Raw genomic sequence first — 11614 nt, 5'->3', positions numbered from 1 at the left:
GACACTTCTTTGGAAAGCTAATTGAAATTGCTAAACGATGGTCATACATATTTCAACTTCTGTCTTCTTTCAACAATTACTGGTAAGTAGCACAGAATATCTAGCTACGCAAGATATTCTGCGTAGCTAGATACTCTGTGTAAGTAGTGATAAGAAATGTAGGTGTGACAATTTGAAAGAAATTTAAAATGATAATTTATTTTAACAATTGCTCAAAATGACAGCCGTTTTATTCCATAAAAAAATACAAACGATTTTCAAATTCTTCTCTCACTTTTTGGAAAGTCTCTCCCGGAATATTTCGACATGCTTCAGTTATCCTCTGCCGCAATTCTTGCAACGAACCTGGTTTTGTCTTGTAGACTATGGATTTAGTGTAACCCCACAAGAAAAAGTTTAAAGGAGTGAGATCAGGTGGACCCACTCGATTGGACCCCTTTTACCAATCCATTGCCTTGGATAATATCTATCCAACCACCGCCTTGTGATAATAGAATAATGCGGAGGGGCTCCATCTTGCTGAAAGTGTATGAGGTCTTCATTAAGAGTTAAATTTCCTTCCAAATCTCCTTGATTTTCAACCTCATTTACAATGGCTGGCTCTATCAAATTGTTCAGCATTTCCACATAAGCATCACCAGTCAAATTTCCGTCGATGAAAAATGGTCCTATAATTTTATCGCCTAGTATTCCACACCAAACATTTAAAATACCACCAAATTTGCAAACGATTGAAAATCGATAGAAGACAGTGCAAAAACGCAAAGATATGCCGTTTTAAGATTCCTGTTTGTTGAAAGCAAAAAAATGGATGATAAGGAAGAATTTGCGTTATCGTAAAATTAGGCTGAACGATTAGTAAAACATCTTTATGTTGCCTTTTTTATTATCTACATTTTTTATTTTTAGTTTTAAAATGGCAATGGTTTAAAAATGCCATTGGTGAGATTAGAAATGAGGGGATGGCACCTAGGGGTTGGTCGGGGTGGTTTGAAAAATACCTCATTTGCCTCATTTAGCTGGGTCCCAATTTGTAACTTATGCTGAAAAAATCACTTTTTTCATTAATGTCCACCTAATTTTTCGTGTAAGAGGTAGTTTTTCAATTTCACCCTAAAAACGTTATGATCATCGTTTAGCATTTTTAATGGGCTTTCCAAAAAGGCACCACAGGTAGGGTGTTGCCATTGCCAGGTCGGGGTGGTTCAAAAAATTCGTCATATGTATTCCCCTTTGATATTATAGAAATGGTATTTTTTATTTTTTTGATATCTTTTTTGGTTTAAAAATTATAGCCATTGTAAGTTTTCAATAGCCCACCCTGTATATTAATTGAATTTCGGATTCTGGGAGAAAAATAAAGGTGTGTTTTATAAGAGAAGTATATGACTAAAATGTAAGGTTTTTGATATATTTAACATTTTCTAGAAATAAAGAACAATTTTTAAATAACAATAAAAGCTACCTAAATTTGAATTTACCCGGTATAGCCTAATATTTAGTTAAATTAACTATTGTACTTTAAATCAAACTATAACTTGATCCAAAAAGTTATACAGGGTGAGACAAAATTAATATTGAACATTGGTCACCTTTAAAAGCATGTTATTCTTTTATCTTAAATGGAACACCCAGTATATTATTCCGATATTCATGTCCCTTCAAAATACTATTAAGGTTGTGTACCCTTCAAACAAAGATTTTCCTAGATATTGTCATTTACATGATATGATCTGGGTAGATCTTTATTATTTGATAAAACTAATTAGTCCAACTTTTTGAAAACTAGTTATCATTTTGTGTCAGTTAAAATAAAAAAAATCTCAAAAATTTGCCGAAAATGCAAACTTATCACCAGAGAATGATAAGATTCTATTAGTTGGTGAATGCAGTGTGCATTCACTAATTAATAGAATATTTAAATGCTGTTTTAATTTTGTAATAATTAAAATATGTTTTAAACGTTTATCTTTTTATTACCGTTGAGTGTTTTACTCTACAATCTTTAATTTTTGTTAAATTAACAAAAGGTATATATCACAGCCACCTAGATTTTAATCCTAAAAATTAAAATATCTAGGAAAATCTTTGTCTGAGGGGTAGGCAACCTTAATAATATTTTGAAGACATGTAAATTCTCCATTGAACACCGGAATAATATACCGGGTGTTTCATTTAACATAAAGGAGTAACTTGCTTTTAAAAGTGACTAATCTTCCATACTAACTTTGTCTCACCCTGTATAACTTTTCGGGTCAAATTTCAATTTGGTTTAACATACAATGGTTTCTGTAATTAAATATCAGGCCAAGCAAAATTTAGTTAGCTGTTATCGAAATTTAAAATTTACTCTTCATTTTCACAAAATGTGAAATATGTCAAAATCCATAGATTTTAGGTATATGCTTCTTTAAAAAAACTCACCTTTATTTTTTTCCTAGAACCCGAAAAACAATTAATATATAGGGTGTTCCATTAGAAAAAACAAAACTTTGATGTGTAACTTTTTTTGGGGACACCCTGTATAATACTATATATGCATATGCTGCCAAAATTTCATTTCTATATAAACTACCGTTCTCCTTGGAGCTTCTGCGGAGTATGAGAGGCGCTGCGCGACCCTGTATATTTGTCAACAAAGACGATATTGGACTTCTTCGGGCTAATGAGCCACCCCGTATACAGGGTGTCATTGAAATGGTGTAAAAAAACAAGGGGTGATAGTACTCCTAAAAATAGTAGTAGGGCGGAAAACGCATATTAAGGGAGTTAGGGGCACTAAAAGGGTGAATTTAAAAAACGGTTGTTTTGAAATTGCAGCCTTAAAAAACGAGATAAAATTTCGAAAAAAAATCCTCTGCCAGAAATTTTGACCCTAAATCAAATGGTTATACGGAAAAATTATTTGGAAAAGCGGAAAGGGTAGTTTTTGCAAGGGTAGGGGGTTGTTTCGTAAATAACTTTTTTGAGGTGATCTTTTTTGCAACGTGGGTTTATTTTTTGAAAACTACATACTTTTTCCTACAATTGACAGCAAAAAGTTTGCTTTGATGGATTGCTAACTGGTTAATCAACATAAACTTATGAAAGTTATGGCGGTTCAAAAGTAACCAAGTAATTATTAAATAATTAATTGGAAAATCAAAATTTCATGATTTTTAAAACATCTTATTGCTTTAAAAACGAAATAAACCAATTACCAAAATTCCTTATTAAAATAATGCGTTCCTTAATTCATTCATAGTAAATGTTTAAAGTGACCACCATTCATTTCAATGCAGACATCTGCTCCAAGATCTGCGTACCCTGTGGAATATCCTTGGCATTGTCCAAATTTGATTGGAACAGTCAATAATGCGTTGCCGTAGTTGCTCTTCAGTATTAATCGGCACTGAGTAAACCAAAGCTTTCAAATGGCCCCAGAAGTAGAAATCTAGTGGATTATTTCGTTTTTTAAAGCAATAAGATGTTTTAAAAATCATGAAATTTTGATTTTTCAATTAATTATTTGATACCTACTTGGTTTCTTTTGAACCGCCATAATTTCATAAGTTTATGTATTGTTGATTAATCACTTAGCACAACCACAGAATATCTAGCTACGCAACAGAAGCCTCGTTACATGTATAAAATTGTAGGTAGCAAAAGGAGACAGGCTTTAAAAGTCTGTCTCCAAATCAGATATTTTGATGTGGTAGTTTCGCTACTTAATAATAGAGGGCAATAAATTTAAAAGAAAACAGTTTTCTACAAACAAAATTTAAAACAATTTTGTGCAGTGTTGCCATACGATGTAATTCATATCGTAATACTTCCTGATAAAGCTTACCTTCAAATTTGCTACATCATTTAAACATATTAAAATAGATCAGAGCTGTTTTTTTCAGTTTGCCATGTTAGATGGAATTAAATCTTATGAGCTAAATTACAATCACTTCCTGACGTTTGATTGTATAATTGAATCCTGAATTTTCATTGTAATTCGGCGACAATATAATAAGTATTGTTCTACTATTATTATAGTTCTACCACTTCCTGACGTTCGATTGTGTTCATACCAAGTTCATATCGTAAAATCGGGAAAAAACGGCGTTAGCGATAGCTATGAAATGAATATCGCTGTCATTTTATATGTAAATTTATATGAGAAATGTCATCGATCGTCCTTTTCCAGCCAACTGGACGCCGTTTTTTTCAGAAGCATATCAAGTGATACCATAATATAGTACTATATTACGATACATGGCGTTCGATTGGGCTTAAACTTGGTATACTATATCTTCAGTGACATTGTAATATTATGGTACCATGAAGCATATAAAGTGGTACCTTCTATAGTACCATATTTGATGACATAGCAATATTAGGTACATGGCGGCAATAGGGCTTAAACTTGGTATACTACGTATCTTCGGTGACATTGCAATATTATGGTACCTTAAAGCATATCAAGTGGTACCATAATATAGTACACTATTATGATATCATTTCCTGGAGTTCGATTGGGCCCAAATTTGGTATACTTGCGTTTCTTTATAAAGATTTGTTTAATTAATAATTTTAATTTATTTTACGAATTTTAATTTATTGTTCGATGTCGTGACAGCAACTTTTATGTTGAACTAATATATTATTAATTGTACCTGTGTCACTTTTTAAAATCTACCTAGGTCTATATAAATAACGTGGCAAACGGAAGAAATTTGTTATTATAGTATTTTTTAGTCAGTTAACATTTTTTGTACTGCATTTTAATAAATTATTTCCATTATTATTAAACTTATATTTTATTACTAACGTTCCAGCATTAATAAATATCACTATCAATCGCCCTGTATATTATTAATTTTTAAGGTAATTAAAGGTATTTTCTTAGTTAACATTATAAGGTAGTGTATATTAAAAATGTATATGTTTTGTAATAATATACTTAAAACTATTTTAATAGCCAAAGGAATAATTAATATAAGTGTATCTGACAAGAAAAGAAGAATAGAAAGAAACACATACTGCATTATACAAAATAAAAAGAATGGGATGCCAATTCAAGTCTTTTTGAATCTGGCAACTGTGCACATTTAGCCGAGCTATAAGGCCGTCGACGAGCCGTCGATCCAAAACCGAAAGTTCAAAATTTTTTTAGATAATATTGTATTATTTGTAAATATAATTTTTCGAACATTGATACTTGCAAAATATACATATAAATTTTGTGAATGCAAATAATAATACATCACTATTAGTAGATATTAAATGGTTTTTGTTAAATTAGATCGATTTTCAAACCCCAAAATTTAAAATATATTTACATTTTACCCATTATCTTATGTACCTATACATTATTTGTACATTGTAAAACATTTGCTGCATTTGTATGGTTCATAGTTTATTTGCCAAAGTATTTATTACTATAAATAGGTATATATGTTGTAGTTATTAACTGTATATTATGTATATTTCATTTAAACTATATCATTTTTAAAATACAAACCAAAAATCTGAGGAATAATTATGTTTTCCATGTATTCTACAACATATTTATTAATCCGTTATATCTAACTAGCGTGACGTCATAAATCTCGCCCGCAGGCTGATCTTTTAATAGAAGGCACTGTGTGCAACAAGAGTACTTTTTTGTAGGAAAAAGTATGTAGAACCCGCGTTGCAAAAAAATAACCTCAAAAAAGGTATTCACGAAACAACCCCCTACGCCCTACCCTTGCAAAAACTATCTTTTCTGCTTTTCCAAATAATTTTTCAGTATCACCGTTTGATTTAGGGTCAACATTTATGGCAGAGGATTTTTTTCGAAATTTTATCTCGTTTTTTAAGGCTGCAATTTCAAAACAACCGTTTTTTAAATTCACCCTTTCAGTGCCCTTAACTCCCTTAATATGCATTTGCCGCCCTATACTTATAGGAACTTTCTTTTACTATTTTTAGGAGTACTATCACCGCCTGATTTTTTTTTACACCATTTCAATGACACCCTGTAAGATAAGAAGACAAAGTACTCTACTTCGATAACCACAGTTTCTAAGAACCAACAAAGAGATATTCGAGCAAATACAGACCAAGATCAACAATACATAAACGTTTCGATGCGTTTGGCGACACCACCACCAACCTCTTACGTCTCGTTTCCTTTTAAAGCCTCAAGAGCAGAGCTCGCGTATCCGAAAGGTTTCTCGGCTTATAACTCTTTTATTTCTTCTTATCTTCGACTGGGGATTGTTGGCCCCCCGACACAAGCTCAGCGGAGAGTCAGACACAGTCAGTTATCTCAAGCAGGCCGGTTAAGAAAGAACCGATTGACCCCAAAGTGCAGTAGTATTCGAGTTATTTCAAAAAGTTCAGTCGTTTTACTTGTTTTGTTGAGCCGTTTTAAGAACACACGTAAGTACGAACTAATTTTATTTCGTTAAACGTACGGTGCGTCTCCGGAGAGTGTCTTTGCACGAAGGATTTCTTTTTATTATTAACATTTTGAAAAAAAGGTATTCTTTATCTCTATACTAATATATGTTGTATAAAAACCTTAAGTGACTGACTCACTGATTAATCACGATCCTGCTCAAACCACTCAAACGTAAGCAGCTCAATTTTGGCATACAGGTGGATTCTAGGGTGTAGAGGTTCGATAAGAAGGGATTTTTCGAAATTCCAGTTCCAAGGGGGTGAAACCACCCCTCAAATATTACAATATATTTTATTTAAAAAACGGCCCAGTTTCCGAAAAAACGCTTAAACACGTATATTTTATTTCGTTTTTTTTTCATATTTTAAGGGTTTTTAAAAATGTATATAGGGTGTTTCGGAAAATCTGGTCATTGATTAATCATGATCCTGCTTAAAGCGCTTGATGTAAAAAACTGATTTTTGCAAAACGAATTGACTTTAGGGTGTAGAGGTTCGATAAGAAGGGATTTTTCGAAATTCCAGTTCCAAGGGGGTGAAACCACCCCTCAAATATTACAATAAATTTTATTTAAAAAACGGCCCAGTTTCCGAAAAAACGCTTAAACACGTATATTTTATTTTGGTTTTTTTCATATTTTAAGATTTTTTAAAAATGTATATAGGGTGTTTCGGAAAATCTGGTCATTGATTAATCACGATCCTGCTTAAAGCGCTTGATGCAAAAAACTGATTTTTGCAAAACGAATTGACTTTAGGGTGTAGAGGTTCGATAAGAAGGGATTTTTCGAAACTCGAATTCTAAGGGGGTGAAACCACCCCTCAAATATTAGAATATTTTTCATTTAAAAAGTGGTGAGTTTTTCGGAAAAACTCTTAAACACGTATATTTTATTTTGTTGTTTTACATATTTTAAGAGTTTTTTAAAAATTTATACAGGGTGTTTCATAAAATATGACCACTGAGTAATCACGATTCTGCTTAAACTGCTTGACGTTTAAAGCTGATTTTTGGCACGAAAGCGACTGCATCGGAAACCGCTCGGCAAACCCGATACGCCTATTGAGTGGTGTAAATACACCAGTCGTTTAGTCCGGAAACCTATGCTGTGTCGTATTCGCTTGCTGGAATGACATAGTGCGTGGTTATATGTTTCTTTTTAAAAACGCGTGTAGGATTTTCGTTGAACTTTTGAACTGTTATTTCTAAGTTTTGGTAATTTGTATATCTTATTTAAAATGGGATGCAAATGTTTTTATTTATAAGGAAAAAAAAGATATTTATAGTATAAAAAATTAATTTATTTAACAAAATTTAATTAAAAATGTTACAAAATAGTTACCTTTCTATTGGTTCTATCGGACTTTTTTCGACTATATAAATCTTTATTTGTAAACTTTAATACATCAAATATTTTCAATCTAATTAATCATTTAATGATGTAAATAAGAGGAAATTTCTCACATGGGTGGTCAAATTTTATAGTTTTCATTATATCAAACAGCCTCTGAGAAATGTTTTCAACTCAAAATGCCTTTAATTATGTTTGACTACATCATTAAAAAGGGTGTTCAAATACATCAATGTGATATTTGTCTAAAATTTGCAAAAAAATCCGAATCTCTGGATAACTCGAAATTATTTACCCATTTAAAAGCCTTTGATCATGAAAGTGGAAAAATTTGTTCATTTTATTTACAGGCTGGAAAAATTATTTAAATTAAATTTTGATGAGTTTTGCACTGAAGAAAACGTTCAGAGGCTGTTTGATATAATGAAAACTATAGAATTTGACCACCCATGTGAGAAATTTCCTCTATTTACATCATTAAATTATTTATTAGATTGAAAATATTTTATGCATTAAAGTTTACAAAAAATAAAGATTTATATAGTCGAAAAAAGTCCGATAGAACCAATAGAAATGTAACTATTTTGTCACATCTTTAATTAAATTTTGTTAAATAAATTAATTTTTTATACTATAAATATCTTTTTTTTTCCTAATCTCCTACGAGCTGATATAATATGACGAGCAATCTATTAAATTACTGTGAGATTATACAGAAAAGTCCACAGACTTCGAGACATAGGAAAATCAAGTCCATTTAGCGTGTGTCCAAATTTTGACAAGTTTTCAAAAATGACAGTTTTGTTTAGACTGACGTTTAATTTCACCTGACTTCTCGGTGAATGATTTCTTTTTATGGGGGTACATAAAATCTAAAATTTACGGCCATGAAGAAATTCAAAACTTGGAGCAGTTAAGGCAGAAAATATTTAATGCCTTTGACACTGTCACCCCTGATATGTTATCCAATGTGAGGAGGGGATTTTATGATCGTTTGGGTTATTGTTTAATGCAAGAGGGAGGCACTTTTGAACAATTTTTGTAATTTTTTAAATTTCATTATCCTGTTTTTTTACCGTTTACCCATTACCTACCTTGACGAACATGGGAAAACGAAGGTCCTTTTCAGGACCACAAATATTTTGATTGAGAAAATTGGTAACTTTTTTTTGGATTAAAAAACAAAAGTTGTTAATATAATACCAATTTAAAAGTGTTTTAGTAGTTTTAATACACACTATGATATAAAATTTATTATTATTATAATGTACATTATTAATACTATTGTTCATTCGAAATGGCATTAAGGCCCAATTGCAACAATGATTTAAATTTTTCTTAAAGATAAGTAGAGCTTAGAATGAGCTGTATTTATATTTACTTTAATATTCACCTTAAATGAGGGAATTTGACTGATACAATTTTGAATTTGAATTGTTTTTTAATGATACTAACAATTTTAGTTCAATTTTTAATAAAATTTATTTAATATTAATAGAAATCCAAGAGATTTGAAACCTCTTTTAGCGATTTATAACATTCTCAAATGAATTACAGGTGCCCTTATTTTCTATGAAAATCACACAGCTTTTTTCATAGTCGCTGCAGTTGCTATAGCTATAAAAAACTAATTTTTTAAGGTGTGAAAATTGCGGCACACGCTGATTTTTCGTATGTCTCGAAGTCTGTGGACCTTTTTGTATGCCTCGATAACATATTGGTGCAGATTATTTTCATCCAAACAAATAATAACCCAAACCGTACATTGATGCGGATTGTCTATGAACTTTTTCTGAAGGTCACAGAAACCTGAACGCGTAATTCGGTGTTCTTTCGCATCTGTTGTAGTTAATTTGTGGTAGAGGTTCGATAAGGAGAGGTTTCTCTAATCTTAAATTCCAAGAGGGTGAAAACGCCTCTCAAATATTACAATATTTGTTATTTAAAAAACGGTTAGTCTTTCGGGAAAACGCTTGGACACGCAGTCAAATTCCAACGAGATGAAACTACCTCTCAAATATTACCAAGTTATGTAATAATATCGCCATATTGTTTTTTCTCATGCTGATATAAATGTAAGAAATTTTTTTCCAGTTTGTATGTTAATGGAAATTCTTGCTTTGCTTTATCATCACCATTACAAATGATTAATTCGCAGGGTTGCCAGACGTCCCGATTTAGGCGGGACTGTCCCGATTTTAATCGATGTGTCCTGATATGTCCCGCGGCCCGAGACTGTCCCGATTTGTCCCGCATCTCGTTCTCTGGTTTCAAATTCCCAAAATCTTCCTTCGCCACTATAGTAGGAGACAGGCGACAATGGCATCATGCGTAAACTCTGTTATCGCCTCGTGTCCGCCTCACCGTTTCAAGTATCGACGGTTTAAATACATGACATATCGATGCATCATTGCCATTCCTACTGATTCTTCTTTCTCTCTCTCTTCTTTTTCTTTCACGGATCATAGAGAAATATAAAAATAAAAGAGAGTTGTCATTTCCATAGTAAAAAGTAGGCAACACGTTTAACGAGGATCGATTGTAGCGCACCTTGAGCCCTAACTGAACTTAATAGAAATATACAGACGCACGAAATAGATATCTGTACACTACCACAAAAAAAGGCGGGCAGTTTAAATGTGAATTTAAAATTTTATGTATTTTTAAAAAATATACGAAATCAAACTGCAAAAAACATAATGAAAATTTATTTTTAAAAACGGAATATTTGAAAAGTATAAACTATTGTACACTTTTCAAACGCTTACAGTTAAATGCTAAATTAAATTTGATAATATAAAACATATGCTGAATTAACCTCGAGGGGTAAACCGCTGATGAATTTCTGTACACTAATGCCAAATAATTTAATACTAATACCAATAATACCACGAAAATGCCAAAAATGGGAACATCTTGTACACCAAAATACACCAGCGGTTTACCCCTCGATTAACCTATAGTATTATAAAACGTATTTAACAACGCCACTAACAAAGCATATAAGATCGCAGGGTTTGCAATCCATGCTATTATAACAGATTAAGATTTAAATAAGACATCATCAAAAATTAATTCACCTGTAAGTTGGATTTATAAACTCAGCAGTTGAAGTTCAGTTGAGGTAGCAAATGTTCAACACTGTGAAATCAAGGCGCGAATATATAGTCAGTTCGCTTTTTACGTTCATTGAGTTCAGAGATGGGCAATGTCTTTACATATCAAACTTGCTTTGCATGATACCTCTTCCTGGATCGTGTTCAAATCACATCATCGGCTGAAACAAAACATTACATGATGACCAAACACATAGCACAACAAAGTTCAAATCATAGAGAAATATAAGGTCTCTGGTTCCTCGGGTAACAAAACTTCCCTCCATAATTTCTGTACGCACAAACACAAAACAACAAACAAAGTGTATGCCTGGTGTACAAAATAATAACAAATTCCAAAAATTCAAAAAACATAATTGTAAACAACTGCAAATACAAATAATTTGCTGTCATGTCACTTGTCAACGGTCATGACACGACAGGTAGCAGGTGGCGACGCTTTGATTCTAACTGAACTATGCAACATTATGGCCAAGTTAGACAACCTTCAAACACTCTTTATTTTAGTTACTTTATGCACGGGATTTAGTCGTTTGTCGCTTACGTTTTGTCGCAAGGTCTTTTGTCTAATTTTAAAAAGACTTGTTGTAGTAATTTCTGTTCTGTGGTGTACTTGTACTTTGGTGTTTGGTGTACTACAGAAGGTGTAGTTGTACTTGCCTTGCCCGTGTCCGTGGTCCGTGCAGTGAGTGCTTTACCCGGAGATCAAACGTTATGTTGAGTTAATTT

The 11614-nt window shown here is 32.2% G+C and overlaps 1 protein-coding gene across 1 annotated transcript in view; it reads left to right on the top strand.

Moving 5' to 3' along the window:
* Window positions 1-6115: 6115 nt before the first annotated feature.
* LOC115887464 overlaps window positions 6116-11614 on the top strand; it is a 29750-nt gene continuing 24251 nt past the window's right edge. The window contains exon 1 of the mRNA XM_030906899.1: window positions 6116-6396. The gene's annotated coding sequence lies outside the window, so the exon portion shown is untranslated. The remainder of the gene's footprint in view (window positions 6397-11614) is intronic.

The sequence above is a fragment of the Sitophilus oryzae genome, unplaced genomic scaffold (genome assembly GCF_002938485.1).
Source record: "Sitophilus oryzae breed Bouriz unplaced genomic scaffold, Soryzae_2.0 scaffold_115_pilon_pilon, whole genome shotgun sequence".
NCBI lineage: Eukaryota > Metazoa > Arthropoda > Insecta > Coleoptera > Curculionidae > Sitophilus > Sitophilus oryzae.
This window is presented reverse-complemented; position numbering and strand designations above follow the sequence as displayed.